The sequence below is a fragment of the Schistocerca americana genome, chromosome 8 (assembly GCF_021461395.2).
Source record: "Schistocerca americana isolate TAMUIC-IGC-003095 chromosome 8, iqSchAmer2.1, whole genome shotgun sequence".
Lineage (NCBI taxonomy): Eukaryota > Metazoa > Arthropoda > Insecta > Orthoptera > Acrididae > Schistocerca > Schistocerca americana.
In genome coordinates, this window is record NC_060126.1 from 41,164,956 (window position 1) to 41,184,162 (window position 19,207).

Here is a 19,207-nt window from a genome sequence, read left to right on the forward strand (position 1 = left end):
TGTCGCGCGGTTCCATACTGAAGCGCCTAGAACCGCTCGGCCACCACGGCCGGCCTAAGAGGTACAATAACGACCGCCAAACACTCAGAGCTGAAAAAGCACAGAAGAGAGGAACAAGACATCCTTCTCTAGTGCGCACGGATATACAAACCTACTACTGAAGTTTGGTAGAAAATCCGAAGAAATTCTGGTCGTATGTAAAGTACACAAGCGCAGTCAATACCTTCGCTGCGCAGTGCCGATGGTACTGTTACCGACGACTGTGCCGCTAAAGCGGAGTTATTGAACGCAGTTTTCCAAAATTCCTTCACCAGGGAAGACGAATGGAATATTCTAGAATTTTAAACACGAACAGCTGCTAGCATGAGTTTCTTAGATGTAGATACCTTAGGGGTTGCGAAGCAACTCAAATCGCTTGATACGGGCAAGTCTTCAGGTCCAGATTGTATACCGATTAGGTTCCTTTCAGATTACACTGATACAATAGCTCCCTACTTAGCAATCATATACAACCGCTCGCTCACCGATGGATCTGTACCTACAGATTGGAAAATTGCGCAGGTCACACCAGTGTTTAAGAAGGGTAGTAGGAGTAATCCATCGAACTACAGACCTATATCATTGACGTCGGTTTGCAGTAGGGTTTTGGAGCATATACTGTATTCAAACATTATGAATCACCTCGAAGGGAGCGATATATTGATACGTAATCAGCATGGTTTCAGAAAACATCGTTCTTGTGCAACTTCATTCGCACGAAGTAATGGCCACTATTGACAGGGGATCTCAAGTTGATGCCGTATTTCTAGATTTCCGGAAAGCTTTTGACACCGTTTCTTGCAAGCGAGTTCTAATCAAGCTGTGGGCCTATGGGGTATATCAGGTGTTCCCCAGGGAAGCGTCCTGGGACCTCTGCTGTTCCTGATCTATATAAATGACCTGGGTGACAATCTGAGCAGTCCTCTTAGGTTGTTCGCAGATGACGCTGTAATTTACCGTCTAGTAAGGTCATCCGAAGACCAGTATCAGTTGCAAAGCGATTTAGAAAAGATTGCTGTATAGTGTGGCAGGTGGCAGTTGACGCTAAATAACGAAAAATGTGAGGTGATCCACATGAGTTCCAAAAGAAATCCGTTGGAATTCGATTATTCGATAAATAATACAATTCTCAAGGCTGTCAATTCAACTAAGTACTTGGGTGTTAAAATTACGAACAACTTCAGTTGGAAAGACCACATAGATAATATTGTGGGTAAGGCGAGGCAAAGGTTGCGTTTCATTGACAGGACACTTAGAAGATGCAACAAGTCCACTAAAGAGACAGCTTACGCTACACTCGTTCGTCCTCTGTTAGAATATTGCTGCGCGGTGTGGGATCCTTACCAGGTGGGATTGACGAAGGACATCGAAAGGGTGCAGAAACGGCAGCTGGTTTTATATTATCACGTAATAGGGGAGAGAGTGTGGCAGATATGATACGCAAATTGGGATGGAAGTCATTAAAGCAAAGACGTTTTTCGTGGCGGTGAGATCTATTTACGAAATTTCAGTCACCAACTTTGTCTTCCGAATGCGAAAATATTTTGTTGAGGCCAACCTACATAGGTAGGAATGATCATCAAAATAAAATAAGAGAAATCAGAGCTCGAACAGAAAGGTTTAGGTGTTCGTTTCTCCCGCGCGCTGTTCGGGAGTGGAATGGTAGAGAGATAGTATGATTGTGGTTCGAGAACCCTCTGCCAAGGACTTAAATGTGAATTGCAGAGTAATCATGTAGATGTAGATGTTCTGCTTACTGTGCACTTCTGCCTTTTGGAGGCCGAAAGGGAAGTCGTGGTAATGATGCTGTGCGACTCTCCCCTATACGGCCGAGGAAGGCTAATGATGCTGTCCTTTTAGAATGAACCTTTGCAGTATTTACCTTGGCTGACTAGGGAAACTTAAATGTGAACGAGCAGACAGGGATTGGAAGAGCCGTTCTGCCGGATGCACGTCCAGACAGTTACTGTTGCCTTAGCTGCTGGGCTGAGTGTTACTTTACGCTTAGGCGTCTGACACGCGTCCTGCGTGTGGGGCACGCGGGAGCTCCGCGCGCGGACAGCTGTCCGGCGCCTTTTCTGTGTCAAGCGCGCGGTGCCAAGGTGAGGGCGGTTGCGCAAAATGTCACGAGCGCTGCGCCGCGTGTTATGACACACGGCGGGCCGGGCGCCAGCGCTCCCTTCTGCTCTCCGATTGACGCAGCTGGTGGCAGCGAGCGTGTCGAACCGCGGACCCTGCGGTCGATCACCTGCCGGACAGGCTGTAGCCGCCGGGCAGAGCAGGTCGTCGACGAGGGCGGGCCGCGGCGGCGGCGGGGAACGGCAGGTGTGTGGGTGTGTGTGGCTGTGTTTGCGCCGCCTCGCCAGGGCCGCTCGAAGCGGGACACTGGTCTCCTGGCGACTGCGCGCTGAGGAGCAGTGTGGGAAACTGAAATGGTAGAGGCGTCCGAGAAGGACAACAAGTGACTTGGAAGAGCAGTTGAACGGAATGGATACCTTCTTGAAAAGACTCTATAATAACTTGAATATCAACGAAGGTGCGAGCGGTTACACCATATATGGTGTTACAAAAAGGTACGGCCAAACTTTCAGGAAACATTCCTCACACACAAATAAAGAAAAGATGTTATGTGGACATGTGTCTGGAAACGCTTAATTACCATGTCAGAGCTCATTTAGTTTCGTCAGTATGTACTGTACTTCCTCGATTCACCGCCATGATTTCACACGGGATGCTCTACCTGTGCTGCTAGAACATGTGCCTTTACAAGTACGACACAACATGTGGTTCATGAACGATGGATCTTCTGCACATTTCAGTCGAAGTGTTCGTACGCTTGTCAACAACAGATTCGGTGACCGATGGATTGGTAGAGGCGGACCAATTCTATGGCCTCCACGCTCTCCTGACCTCAACCCTCTTGACTTTCATTTACGGGGGCATTTGAAAGCTCTTGTCTACGCAACCCCGGTACCAAATGTAGAGACTATTCGTGCTCGTATTGTGGACGGCTGTGATACAGTACGCCATTCTCCAGGGCTGCATCAGTGCATCAGGGATTCCATGCGACGGAGTGTGGATGCATGTATCCTCGCTGACGGAGGACATTTTGAACATTTCCTGTAACAATGTGTTTGAAGTGACGCTGGTACGTTCTGTTGCTGTGTGTTTCCATTCTATGATTAATGTGATTTGAAGAGAAGTAATAAAATGAGCTCTAACATGGAAAGTAAGCGTTTCCGGACACATGTCCACATAACATATTTTCTTTCTTTGTGTGTGATGAATCTTTCCTGAATGTTTGGCCGGACCTTTTTGTAACTATGTTTTCAAAATAACTTCATCCCCTTCAAAATATTCTCCATTACAACTGAAAGGTGGCTACACTGAGCCACAGCGCCACAGATCGCGCCAGAGAGTTTTGTTCGGCCGCCTCCACTGGCAGTGATTATTGAGAAGTAGCGGAGTGCAGTGCTTGTTGAGAACTCGTAGTAGGCAGTTTTGTTGAGAAGTAGCGGAGTGCAGTGCTTGTCGAGATGTGGCAGTAGTCAGTTCTTGTTGAGATGTGGTAGTAGCGAGTCGGTGTGGAGATATTGTAATGATTAGAGTGCTTTTCATCAATATAAATGAAGGTAACAAAACTCCTTTTCTTTTTTTTCTCATTATTTCAATGTCCTGAATAATGCGTCATTACAGGTTCAGTCAACAAAGCATCTGGCTTGTGTTCTTGTATTAGAGTGTAATTCTGGTTTTCTTGCGCAATTATAGTATTTCTAATTTTTTTTATCACGTCAGTATAAATGGTATTTGAAATTTCTTGTCTTATTGAAGAAGAACCGTGCCAGATGTGTACGTTGAGTCATACTTCCACACACAGAACAGTTATACTTGTGCTTTGGTTTCGTAGGTTTTATAGTTGCTGGGGACTTAATTAATTAATTGTGTTAACGGAAATTTCATTTCATTCTTTGTTGTTGTTCAATGCAGTCAGATTGCGTACAAATACTAGTCAGGGCCAACCGTTTACGAGACTACGTAACCGTACAGTCAGCTACTAAAAAATTATTTTCATTCTAAATAATTAAGCCCCCATGCACAACTTATACATTTCGACAACCGGTGCTTCCACTGTTCGAAACATTTTTTGTAGAGATCTTTACAAATGGCTGACAGTTCTTCCCTCGCTTTTTCTTGACTGTTTCAATGTTGTCAAATCGGTTTCCTTTGATGCCCCTTTTCATGCGTGGAAATAAGAAGAAGTCGCACAGGCCGACTAGGGTGCATGAGGTAGCGGAACCAGTCCATTTTTATCCAGAATAGTCGAAGAAAGCTGGAACTGTGTGCAGGTACGTTGTCGTGGTGGATGAACCAACTCATGTCTGCCATAGATCGAGTCTTTTTTTGACGAAAACTGTTGCGCAATCTTCTTAAATCTTCGAAATAAAAGGCTTCATTGATGCTGTGACCTGGGGAAACGAACTCTAAATGAACTACACCCCTTTTCATCAAAAAAGCAAATCCGCATTGATGTTAGATTTTACTTGACGACAGTTTTTTGGAGAGATGACTATGACATCTTCCATAGCTTTGTCAGCTGCTTTGCTTCTGGGTCGTAACCACAACACCATGACTCGTCACCAGGAATGACATTTGGCAGAAAATCTGGACATGTTTCGACGTTCCTTTTGATTGTCAATCAGAACCCCAGGAACAAACTTGGGAACAACCCTTTTCATTCCCAAATCTTCCGTTAAAATTCGCTGAACCAAGCTCCATTATAACCCACTAATCTTTGACAGTTGATCAGTTGTCAATCGACGGTGTGTGAGCGCAAACTCTCCAATTTTTTCAATATTTTCGTAGATTGGGACAACTGACGGACTTGTAGAACAACGTTTGTCATCGATCGACATGTCGCGATTTTTAAATCGAGCGAACCACTCGTACACTTGAGTTCTTCCCGTAGCGTCATCTTGGTGAGCTGTTTTCAACATTAAAACTGTCTCAGCACCAATTTCACCGAGCAAAAACCAAAATTTCAGAGCTGCTCGTTGTTCACTTAAACTCACCATCATAAAAAACGAAACAAGAACAAAACAGTTCTAGTAAAAACAACCAGTGCAGGTGAACAGAACGAGCCAGGTCGAAACACAGCCGGCATTGAATAACAATGAGTTGTTCCATCTACGCCTAGCGGCAGAAATGCGTACTACGCAAGCTCCTCCCATGGCAACCTTATTCTGTTTTTTTTTGGTACACCGTCGTAAAAGGAAGGCACTGGAATGTACTCGAATGAAATCAGACGTTACTGGGGGAATTAGATTGCGAATGATACACTAAAAGTGAGGGAGCAGCTTCGCTATCCGAACAGTTAAATAACATGTTGGTCGACTTAGAGAGAATTTAGTGCTGACTGGCAACAGCAAAAGAAAATCACTTCTGAAAAAGAGAAATTTCTTAACATCGAATATAAATTTTGGCGTTATGTCTTTTCTGAATGTAGCGATATACGAAAGTGAATAGGTGGGCGAAAAACAGTTGAGAAAAGTATTGAAGATTAGGTGGGTAGCTCTAGTGACTAATGATGAGGAAAAAAGACTTTTATTTTACAACTCAATAATGTATCCAATAATGGGATACGTCGTCGATCATCAAGCGCTACTCAGTTTAGTAGTGGATGGGAGTAAAAACTTCAGTACAGTAAGCGGGTGGCTGATGCGTAAAGGCCAGTGGGACGAAAATGAGGCAGAAGGAAAAAAGTAAGAAAACTCTTCATTGTTTCAAAAGTTGCAGCCACAACTAATACAGTAACACCACTGTGAAACAACACAGTCAGTGCCTTCATGGAAGAACGTCTGCTGTTGCATACGGAACCTCGACTGTATCCAGGTGGGTCCACATGTTGCCACAGTTGTTTCGACTGCGGTGCAGAAGTTTCGACCTGGGGTCCTTACACATCCTCCATATGATCCCCATACCTCCCCCTGCGATTTCCGTATTGTTAGATCCCCCACGAAAGACATGCGGTCCGCAGCTCGTGGTCGTGCGGTAGCGTTCTCGCTTACCACGCCCGGGTTCCCAGGTTCGATTCACGGCGGGGTCAGGGATTTTCTTTGCGTGATGACTGGGTGTTGTGTGCTGACCTTAGGTTAGTTAGGTTTAAGTAGTTCTGAGTTCTAGGGGACTGATGACCACAGATGTTAAGTCCCATAGTACTCAGAGCCATTTGAACCATTTTTGAACGACATGCGTAGCTGCCGATTTGCTTTGGATGAAGTGGTGCATGCCTGCTAGTGACGCCACCACGGTTCCATAAACTTTTTCCGTGAAGCCATTGTCTTGTCTCACCACTGAGTTAATATGTTAACTCTTAGGGTGATTAATTTTGAAATAATGAACAGTTTACTTAATTTTTTTCCGTTTGTCTAGTTTCCATTTGGCTGCCTCTTGTACGCTGCAGTAATATGCAGAGTTGAATAAGAATGCACAATACAGAGTACCTTGAAGAACTGCAGTAAAACAGTCTTCGGACTGGAAACCATAACAAAAAAGAACTGAACAGCAATAAGACTATGGACCAAATGGGCCCGAATGTCTTTTTTTTTCACTTAACCCATCTTACAATAGTTAATTTACGACAGTTATGTCATACGGGGCAACGGCGTTGCTGCAGTGGTAGCACTGGCTCCCGTCAGATCACCGAGACTTGGCTAGCACTTGGACGGGTTACAGTCCGGGTCTGCCGAGTGCTGTTGGCAAGCGGGCTGCACTCAGCCCTTGAGAGGCCAGTTGAGGAGCTACCTGACTGAGAAGTAGCGGCTGCCGAGAGAGCGGTGTGCTGACCATGTGCTCCTGTGTATCCACATCCGATGTCACCTAACGGCTGAGGATGACACGTCGGCAGGTCGGTACCATAGGGCCTTCAAGGCGTGCTAGGACGGTGTTCGTTTGTTTATGATTACAGAAGTTCGCTCTGTGTTCTGGAGAACGTTCTTCCCCGCACGTACACGTTATTGTTTGTGATTTGCGCCGTGTAAGTGCGTGGGATAAGGGCCGTGTCTGGTCAAGAAGTGCATCATACCACGGCTGGCATCAATATGTGTCATTTTCCAGCTTTCCCGGATAATCGGAAAAACGGTCTGCGTCCCTTATCACTTATGTTCCACTCGCCCTGTCATGTATCCATCCGCCCGCTTTTCAGTTGACGTTTTGTTCGCAGTGGTGCACCAGTTATTTTGCTTACCTTGTTTAGCTCCCCCACCATTGACCAGTGCATGGCCGCTCTGTATCCGATGGTGATATCCGCTGGGCATATTCCAAGCACCATACACAGTGATTCCACTAGGGTGGTGTTGAAAGCCACCGATATTCTAAGACGCCGTGTTACCGCCATCTCACAAAAGTCTTATTTGTAACTAAACCTGTGGGCCCATCAGTTGGCTGGGAATACAAGTACTGATTCGAAGCTAGGACAGCACGGAATAGGGAGATCGTTCTTCGTCTTGTTGAAAGGTGCCTCGTAGGTAGGGTACATTTGCTGAACACAACACGCATTTCGCTGTAATGATTTTACCGACTGAGCTATTCATACATCCCAACCTTCGTCACTTCAATTTGGTCAATGAGTATGTCCTACTTTCGAGACATCACAGAAGTTGTACTGCACACTCTGTGTTCCTGTAAACAAGGGTAGCGTGGAAAAATGGCTCACGAGGGTACTATATGAACTTCCTATTGATATTTACAGGTTGAATAGGGCACGACTAGGACTTCCATCTATGTACACGGGACTGTTTGAAAAATCAGACGTGTTCATATACTCTGAAGTCGCTCGTAATCATGACGTCCGCAGCCGAGCGAGTAACGCTTGGTTTCATGAATGTGAGGTCTCTGGATTGCATCTCGCTACCGGCAATGTTATTTTTTGTTTTTCGTTCCCACGTCATTCAAACAACAGATTTACTATCACTATACAAAGTATCGATAACTAATGCACCATTTATTAATTTCATAATCTTTATCCAGCACAAAGGGGAATATAAAGTTTCTGTAAACAGACTGGAAATAGTCAGTCAAATCAGTAGGCCTATACTCATTTTATTTGCATTACTGTATCAACATTTGTGATAAATATAATGAGTAACCTACAGAGCACTTCGGAAACCAGGATGACACAGATCGTAGAAACAGGGAAACCAATAGATAATGCGACGTACAGCACATGTAATGAATAACGAATTCTTGCAGGTGCATTTTTCTTTTTTAAGTGTATACTGCAGAGAGAAAGATTTGCATACATAAACAGTTCCTCGGCCATTACACAGTTTTGCTGCGCTCACGCATATCGCCACAGGTGCAGATAATTGACAACGTACAATTGACTGAACTTTTAGGCAGTCTTCTCTAGAAGCCACCTCTCTATTCTGTCAGACGATGTATGTGCCATTGTTAGTCGTTCTAAGAGGTTCTTCGCCCACCTGTGAAAATAAACATGTCAAGGCTGCACCTGGAGAATACATTTTGGAGGAATTACTTTAATACTGAACCTTAGCAGACTCGCTCGATCTTGAGAAATTACCAGTGGCGAGATTCGATCCCGAGACCGCTTGCTTATGAAACTAAGCGCTCACGCGCTCGGCTACGGACACCTTGAATGTTAGAGACCTTGCAAAGTATAGAGTGATTATAATTAAAGTTAAACTTTCAAACCACTGTAGAAATAACACCACTGGTCAGAATGACGTCAAATTGCAACGGAATATTATCGGAGAAGGGGCAAAACGTATGGCAGAAGAAAAACAAATAGTTACAAAATGTAGCAATAGGTGGCGCTGTAAGCATCATAATTTAATATTGTCGACTACAAGTGACAAACGAATCAGACAACAATGCCTAAGGTGCACGTCTGACGTTAAGCAAACCGTACTACTCAGTATCTCAGTGTGCATAGGTGTACAGGTGTGATGCTGTTAGTTACGTAAGCCCATCCAGCAACCATGACATCGGATGGGAAAAATCTCCCTTTAATTGTCCTGAGATTTCACCTCGGTTTTTAATTGTCCAGAGGTCAAAAACCGCAAAAAAGCTTCAATCAAAATCATATGGGTTTATTAATTTCCTTTAAGATCAGGTGATCGGGACGGCCAGGCTGTAAGGAAATGGCGGCTGGTAATTCTAGAATTTCTGAAATGGCGCTTCAGCACCTGCTTAACTGGATTTGCAATGTGCAAAGGTGCGCCATCTTGCATAACAATGATCCCATCCACACATCCACGCTGTTGGAGACCTGGAATGACGAGGTTGCGCAAAAGACACTCATAGCGCTTACCAGTGACGGTACAGGTAACAGGACCGGAAGCACCTGTCTCTGAGAAAAAATATGGCGCCTTAAACCTGCATCACACAGTCACCTTTCCAAGATGAAGCGGTACTGGTTGATTTGCGTGTCGATTTTCCGTTGCCCATATTCGACAATTCTGTGTTTTGACATATTTTGTCAGATAGAAGTGGGCTTCGTCTGTCCATAAAATCTTCCAAAGTCCACCATTGTCCACTTCCATGCGAGCAAGAAATTCTAAAGCAAAGGTCTCTGTTGCTGGCAAGTAACGGGAAGCAACTCGTGCACGTAGGTAATTTTGAATGGATGGCCAAGTATTTTACGCATCATGTTCGCGGGTATGTCCAATGTTCGGGAAATTCTCCATGCACTGCAAGTTTGCACACCACCACTCGTCTCCTCCTCCATTCCTGTGGCCACTGCTTCCACTGCCGTCGAATCAAATCGTCTCCTCCTTCTACCAGATTGCACACCAAAAACCATCCCTTCGAATGTCAGAATCATTTTCTCCAGACCCACGACAGTCATCGGACCAACACCTTTTTCCAAACCCTTCATTGTCTGGAACTTCTGCAGAGCGAGGTGCCCACAGTCATCATCTTGTAATACAGCTTTACAAACAGAGCGCGATCCTGCATTGAGACAGTCACGGCGACCGTTGCAGACGCGGAAGGAGGAAAAGCCGTATACCCGACGTGTTTATGCCAACTTCAATGGGTCGTGGGCAATGACAGGTGTTTTCATTTACCTATTCTCACACAGCGCCATCTACTGATCAATTTACACACTTTTTTTCTTGTTTCATACGTTTTCCCCCTTCTACGACAATGTTCCGTTGCAATTTGACGTCATTCTAACCAGTGGTGGCATCTCTACAGCGTTTTGAAAGTTTACCTTTAATTACGCTACTGGCCATTAAAATTGCTACACCAAGAAGAAATGCAGATGATAAACGGGTATTCATTGGACAAATATATTATAGTACAACTGACAAGTGATTACATTTTCACGCAGTTTGGGTGCATAGATCCTGAGAAATCAGTACCCAGAACAGCCACCTCTGGCCGTAATAATGGCCTTGATACGCCTGGACATTGAGTCAGACAGAGCTTGGATGGCGTGTACAGCTACAGTTGCCTATGCAGCTTCGACACGATACCACAGTTCATCAAGAGTGACGAGCCAGTTGCTCGGCCACCATTGAGCAGACGTTTTCAATTGGTGAGAGATTTGGAGAACGTGCTGGCCAGTGCAGCAGTGGAACGTTTTCTGTATCCAGAAAGGCCCGTACAGGACCTGCAACATGCGGTCGTGCATTATCCTGCTGAAATGTAGGGTTTCGCAGGGATCGAATGAAGGGTAGAGACACGGGTCGTAACACATCTGAATTGTAACGTCCAATGTTCAAAGTGCCGTCAATGCGAACAAGAGGTGACCGAGACGTGTAACCTATGGCACCCCATACCATCACGCCGGGTGATACGCGAGTATGGCGATGACGAATACACGCTTCCAATGTGGGTTCACCGCGATGTCGCCAAACACGGATGCGACCATCACGATGCTGTAAACAGAACCTGGATTCATCCGAAAAATGACGTTTTGCCATTCGTGCACCCAGGTTCTTCGTTGAGTACACCATCCTGCGGTCGTGTCTGTGATGCAGAGTCAAGGGTAACCGCAGCCATGGTCTCCGAGCTCATAGTCCATGCTGCTGCAAACGTCGTCGAACTGTTCGTGCAGATGGTTGTTGTCTTGCAAACGTCCCCATCTGTTGACTCAAGGATCGAGACGTGACTGCACGATCCGTTACAGCCATGCGGATAAGATGCCTGTCATCTCGAGTGCCAGTGATACGAGGGCGTTGGAATCCAGCACGGCGTTCCGTATTACCCTCCTGAACCCACCGATTCCATATTCTGCTAATCGTCATTGGATCTCGACCAACGCGAGCAGCAATGTCGCGATACGATAAACCGCAATCGCGATAGGCTACAATCCGACCTTTATCAAAGTCGGAAACGTGATGGTACACATTTCTCCTCCTTATACGAGGCATCACAACAAGGTTGCACCAGGCAACGCCGATCAACTGCTGTTTGTGTATGAGTAATCGGTTGGAAACTTTCTTCATGTCAGCATGTTGTAGGTGTCGCCATCAGCGCCAACCTTGTGTGAATGCTCTGAAAAGCTAATCATTTGCACCTCACAGCATCTTCTTCCTGTCGGTTAAATTTCGCGTCTGTACATCGTGATGTAGCAATTTTAATTGCCAGTAGTGTATAATCACCCTGTATGTAACCATGCCTAAAATTTTCATACAATATTTCCTGGAAAACTAGTGAAAACTGCGTCTTCCTGTTTACGTGTGTTGAAATACAACTCGTGTTCTACGCACATGGTCAGTATGAGTATAATCGTTGAGGAGAAGTTCCTATGATCCCCTCGTCAGCCACACCATAGCGGCGGTTCTACTCTACCACGATGTTTCATAAGAGCCATCGCCTAAGAACACAGACGAGTAGTACTTCGCTCCGCAGGTAGCGTGCGCTCTGTTGTGACACTTCCTGACAGATTACAACTGTGCGCCAGACCGAGCTCTCGTCCTTGCTGGGAGCCGTCGTGTGACTCAGGATGGTGAGTCAGGAGTTGCATCCTGTCGCTGCAGCTTTAGTGCAGTTTGGAAACGACGGCCTATGCAACGGCTAGGCTCTGAGTACTATGGGACTTAACTTCTGACGTCATCAGTCCCCTAGAACTTAGAACTACTTAAACCTAAGGACACCACACACATCCATGCCCGAGGCAGGACTCGAACCTGCGACCGTAGCGGTCGAACGATTCCAGACTGTAGCGCCTAGAACCGCTCGGCCACCCTGGCCGGCGCAACTGCTAGGCCATTTCTGCGCGATATCCGCTCTTCGGCGAGCGCTAGTCCATCAATGTATGAGCATATAGCTTCTGTGAAGTTTGCAAACTGGAAGGGAGGTACTGCCAGAGTTCGACGTTCTGAATCGCATCTGGACGGACGGGCTGGCCTCAGTATTTGATTGAGGAAGCTACGATTCCACTTCGGAGTCCCCGACGAGCTGTGTGCCGTTCATCAGGTTGCAACATCGACAGAAGAATCTCGATTTTTAAATACATATTTGTCAGGTAATCGCTTTTGAGACTTCCGAAAACCTAATGTCGCTGTGCGAAGCACCCTCGGAGTTAAATTCACTATCCCTCGAGCCTAATTGTGGTCGGGTTGCGTATTTAAGACCTGCCCTTTAAATTTTAACTTTGGGCAAAGTTAGGTAGGTAACACGAAATTACTGCCCTAGGCAGAGATTCCATAGTCTGGAATTTGCTTAGAAGCTGAACTTCACTGACGCTGTCTCATTGGAACATTTATCATTTGCATACGACTTAATACGATTGAAATTATCTACCTGAAAGCTGGTTGATTACGTATAACGTAATATTAAGTGAAGATACCAAATAGGAACACTGGTTAAGTAAATACTTAAATTTATTCAGATACAAATCTATTAGAACAACATAAAATTCAACTACGAAAATGTTTATCGAAATTCAGGTTGAAGATTAAGCGTTCCTCCAGCATCTATGAATGTACTGCTCGCCCACTTGGAAATGTACACTCTAATAAAGTACAACGATAACTGAAATCTATACAATCGTGAAAATTCCTGACCGAAACAGTGACTGAAAGTTGGTGATTATTTCCAGAAGTTCACATATTCAGTAGAAGTGCAATGAGTCTTAGACAGGCGATCATCCTAGATTCTACAAGTATCAAATCAAATCGAGCTACTCCGCGAGCGCTGCGAATTATGCTCGCCACAAATACAGCTGTAGTGTGCCAAGCTGAGAGTTGCAGATTTGCTGGCCTCTTCATGAAGACGATAATGTCATCATTCTACCGAAATTCGAAGATGTTGCTGGTTAAGCCACAATGCGTTGTCAAGTCGATCCATTATCTATTGCTACTGACCCTGGACTCCACATGCATATCTCTGCAGTCAAAGTGTAAGACACTGCAGGCAACTCGCGTCCTAAACTGGAGTCGAAGCAGACGCCTTCCGTATCCTAGCCCGAAGTCGACGTGGACGCCTCCGCATCCTAACCTGAAGTCTACATCTACATTTATACTCCGCAAGCCACCCAACGGTGTATGGCGGAGGGCACTTTACGTGCCACTGTCATTACCTCCCTTTTCTGTTCCAGTCGCGTATGGTTCGCGGGAAGAACGACTGTCTGAAAGCCTGCGTGCGCGCTCGAATCTCTCTAATTTTACATTCGTGATCTCCTCGGGAGGTATAAGTAGGGGGAAGCAATATATTCGATACCTCATCCAGAAACGCAACCTCTCGAAACCTTGCGAGCAAGCTACACCGCGATGCAGAGCGCCTCTCTTGCAGAGTCTGCCACTTGAGTTTGCTAAATATCTCCGTAACGCTATCACGGTTGCCAAATAACCCTGTGACGAAACGCGCCGCTCTTCTTTGGATCTTCTCTATCTCCTCCGTCAACCCGATCTTGTACGGATCCCACACTGATGAGCAATACTCAAGTATAGGTCGAGCGAGTGTTTTGTAAGCCACCTCCTTTGTTGATGGACTACATTTTCTAAGGACTCTCCCAATGAATCTCAACCTGGTATCCGCCTTACCAACAATTAATTTTATATTATCATTCCACATCAAATCGTTCCGCACGCATACTCCCAGATATTTTACAGAAGTAACTGCTACCAGTGTTTGTTCCGCTATCATATAATCATACAATAAAGGATCCTTCTTTCTATGTATTCGCAATACATTACATTTGTCTATGTTAAGGGTCAGTTGCCACTCCCTGCACCAAGTGCCTATCCGCTGCAGATCTTCCTGCATTTCGCTACAATTTTCTAATGCTGCAACTTCTCTATACAGGGTGGTCCCGAATTCATGGTACAAACTTTAATGGTAGGTGCAGGACATTGTAACAAGGATATATTGTATAGGAATGTATAGTCCCAGGTGACGCGGTGAGGCGTAAACAGGGGAAATAACGGCCGAAAGGAAAACGAAAGATTTTATTGAAATCGTTGTTGACAAGTGTCATGTTTACAGTAAGTGTTCAAAATTGCGTCCACCATGAGCGATACATGCTTGACAGCGTCGGTGCAGCGATTGGCGTACACGTTCAAAGATGCCTGGTATTTCACGCACACCTGCAGCAGCTACAGATATGCGAGCAACGAGATCCTCATCTGAGTCAACTGGAGTCTCATAAACAAGACTCTTAAGATGTCCCCATAAAAAGTAATCGAGGCAAGAGAAATCAGGAGATCGGGGTGGCCAAGGGACTGGTCCACCACGCCCAATCCATCTAGCACCAAACGTGGCATTCAGGTAATTCCGTACAGCAGTGCTGAAGTGTGCTGGCGCTCCATCGTGCTGAAACCACATGCGGTTACGAATGGCGAGCGGAACATCTTGCAGCAGTTCTGGTAACACTTCTTGCAGAAAAATAAGATAGCTTTCGCCACAGAGTCGCGTGGGTAGTAAGTATGGCCCAATCAAAAAGTCGTTCACAATACCAGCCCACACATTAATACCGAAACGTTGTTGATACGCATGTGGACGCGTTGCATGTGGATTATCTGTTGCCCACACATGGGAATTGTGCGCATTAAAGACACCCTCGCGTGAAAATGTCGCTTCATCTGTAAATAGCACATGACCTACGAAATCCGGCTGCAACGCACATTGCTGCAACAACCACTGGCAGAAGTTCACGCGAAGAGGATAATCTGCCGGATTCAATGCTTGTACTTTTTGAAAATGGAAGGGGTGTAAGCGATTTTCATTTAACACTCTGCATACAGTCTGATGACTCACATGTACGTCACGCGCAACAGTTCTTGTGCTTGACTCGGGTCTATCAGCCACTATGTTCAAGATGCGTTCTTCCAGTCTTGGAGTGCGTACAGCTCTTAATCGACCAGCGTCATGTCTGTTGACGTCGAACGTACCTGTTTCACAAAGTTGACGATGTAACCGTTGAAAAATTCTATGATCCGGCATTCGTCGATTAGGATACTCCGCGCGATACATTCGTAACGCAGCTCTGGCGTTACCATTTGCACGGCCGTACATGTAATGCATGTCTGCTTTTTCTGCATACGTAAAGTCACCCATCGTCTACGGCAGCACAATTGTGAATGGCGCTTGTCCCTACTGCGATACATCATGTTCATCTACTGCCCTCTACCGGCAGTGACACCAACCGATCACTCCATTTCTCTTTCCCCTGTTTACGCCTCACCGCGTCACCTGCGACTATACATTCCTATACAATAAATCCTTGTTACAATGTCCTGTACCTACCATTAAAGTTTGTACCATGAATTCGGGACCACCCTGTATACTACAGCATCATCCGCAAAAAGCCGCATGGAACTTCAGACACTATCTACTAGGTCATTTACATATATTGTGAAAAGCAATGGTCCCATAACACTCCCCTGTGGCACGCCAGAGGTTACTTTAACGTCTGTAGACGTCTCTCCATTGATAACAACATGCTGTGTTTGCTAAAAACTCTTCAATCCAGCCGCACAGCTGATCTGATATTCCGTAGGCTCTTACTTTGTTTATCAGGCGACAGTGCGGAACTGTATCGAGCGTCTTCCGGAAGTCAAGAAAAATAGCATCTACCTGGGAGCCTGTATCTAGTATTTTCTGGGTCTCATGAACAAATAAAGCGAGTTGGGTCTCACACGATCGCTGTTTCCGGAATCCTGAAGTCGACGTGGACACTTCCGCATCCTAGCCTGAAGTCGACGTGGACAGCTTCGCATCCTAACCTGAGGTCGATGCAGACACCTTCGCGTTGCAACGTGAAGTCACTGCAGACACTTCTACATCCTAACATGAAGCTGATGCAGATACCTCCGCATCCTAATCTGAAGTCTATGCAGACACCTCCGCATCCTAACCTGAAGTCGACGTGGACACTTCCACATCCTATCATGAAGTCAATGCAGACACGTCCGCATCCTAACCTGAGGTCGATGCAGACACCTTCGCGTTGCAACGTGAAGTCAATGCAGACACTTCTACATCCTGACATGAAGTTGATGCAGACACCTGCGCATCCTAACCTGAAGTCTATGCAGACACCTCCGCATCCTAGCCCTAAGAGCCTCTGTTGTAGCACTGTTCTAGGCCCTGCTAATTTCTTCCTGCCAGAGTAGGATGTCTCCTTCAGATGCCTATCAAGTACAAAAATCCTCGGTCCACCAAGAAACAATGGCTTCAACACTAATGTCACACATCATTATGTCAAACATACACTCTCCCATCTATGCCATTAGCCTCACAACTGAAGGCCTCAGAAATGAAGAAATAGCTCCTATGAGGTTACACTCGTTTCTGTATCCCACGGTGTCTTCAACTGGTTGATGGTTACTTTACATGTGGTCCGCGAAACACGGAAAGGTGTCCCGATTCGTACCCTCAGCACCGCACTCCCCTCCAGACCCACGTGATGCCTTGCGGTCGTGCTGGTGAACAACAGCTGGCTGGCCTCAGTTCTAAGAACGCAGCAGCAGGGTCGCTGGTATTTGCCAGTCGCATTTGGCCATAATGTTCCCTACTCTTCCGCCTCAAATCCAACGCGCTGTGTATTAGCGTGTGCACCAAAAACATTCACAAAGCACCAATATGCAGGCACCGTGATTCCATAACGTCAGTAAACGTTCTCCTTCCAATTTGCCTGGTTGTCAGTATATTAACTAATTGCCTGGCGTGTTTTAGCTGATTTTTTTAAACAGGTTTTATTGGCCTAGAGCATACACTATACAACAGCTGTCTCACACTCATATAAAATAGAGCTTTATTGGTAGAAAATTCTACAGGCCGATGACGGCGCTGCATAAGGAGACTTGGACAGCGTAATGACTCCCTGCTGTAGCCTTTAAGCTTCTTTAGTCTGGGTGGAGATGACCGGTATGGCGCCTTCTTCATGGGCACTTGATCTGTGAGCTTTGTCTCGTATTTTGCAGTGATTCCCAAATCCTCCGTCAATACATCACTATATTGCCCACACAGTTCACGTTCTTGGAGTTTTTGCTCACTACTTGAATGTTCCAAATATTCAGTGCCACCATACTTGAGCCGTGCTCTCTCCCAACTACGCATTTTCGTGGACTTCGCTGTCTATCTGTGTTTGGTTTCCCACGCTTGTCGCGGTCACGTAGTGGTTCTTCTTCCTTCTACGTGTGGCAACAGTGATGTGTATCGATACTTGCGCCGTGTACCATGTTTGGTGTGGTGCATATAGTGCTCAGCAAGGAGGTCTGGAATCAGTCGGTCGGTTGTTGCGGACGAGGGATGATCTCCGCGCGGAGCACTCGGCTGGGGCCGCTGGGAGCGCCTGCGCAGTGTCGGAAGCGTGTGTGGAGCTGTCCGATCGCTACGAGCTTCGTGGTTCACCAACCCAGGACGTCAAAGTTGACTAGTGGCTTCAACAACCCAAGCCACGTCTATTCATGTTGTGATCGTTTGCTTTGGTGGTTTGCTGTTGACGTGGTTTTCCGGTGAGCAACACCGAGTGGTGTTACTGCTGAGATTTAGCCACCATGCGCTGCAGTTAACTATTTTGATAGACTTGAGTGCACCAGTGGAATTTTCTGCCTAGTGGCTGTTAGTGTTCGAGTTACCTGCCCTTGCCACTAACGTAATTTCAGGCAGCGTCCTTTCCTCACCTGTTGTCGCTGTCCAACATGGTGTGTAATTTTGGCACCTAATACATACTCCACTGCGGATTATCACGTATCTAACATTGCCGGTTTTTAGTTCTCATGTACTGATTGACGGGAAGCAAGTCGTTGTGTCGGTTGGCCCGTGGCTGCCCCCTGGTTGTGTTCCGACGGATCAAGTATAGCTGGGCTCACCACCTGTCTAAGTGAACGAGGGCAGACCGACCTCCCTGGAGGCCTTCTGAGTGACACCGGTGTTTAATTATCGGTTGTCAGGTATTTTAAATTTTAGGCTTATGGTTATTTGCTTTGTTTTCTTAAAATTTTGCAAAAATAATTTTTAAAATTATCTTTCAAACTTAAACACTGCGGCCTTCTGCCTTTAAAGATTATGATAACATGTTTTAAAATTTGTAAGTTTAATTGTGGCCCTCAGCTATTGGTATTGCAGCTTTCATATGTTACTTCTTTAAATTATTTTATTGCTATCTTACTTCGATTATTATCTTGTTAATTTTTAAGATTTTTTGTTGTTAAACATGCTGGCCTTCTTCCTTTAAAGGTCTATGGTTATAAATTCTGAAGTTTTGTAATTTAATTGAGGCCCTCAGACATTTGTGTTGCACCTTGCATATGTTGCTTTTTTGGGTTTTAAATTATTTTATTGCTATCTTAATTGAATTTTGATTTTTTAAAGATTTCTTGTTGGCGTTCTCCCTTTAAAGGTCTGTTGTTGTTGTGGTCTTCAGTCCTGAGACTGGTTTGATGCAGCTCTCCATGCTACTCTATCCTGTGCAAGCTTCTTCATCTCCCAGTACCTACTGCAACCTACATCGTTCTGAATCTGCTTAGTGTATTCATCTCTTGGTCTCCCTCTACGATTTTTACCCTCCACGCTGCCCTCCAACGCTAAATTTGTGATCCCTTGATGCCTCAAAACATGTCCTACCAACCGATCCCTTCTTCTAGTCAAGTTGTGCCACAAACTTCTCTTCCCCCCAATCCTATTCAATACCTCCTCATTAGTTATGTGATCTACCCACCTTATCTTCAGCATTCTTCTGTAGCACCACATTTCG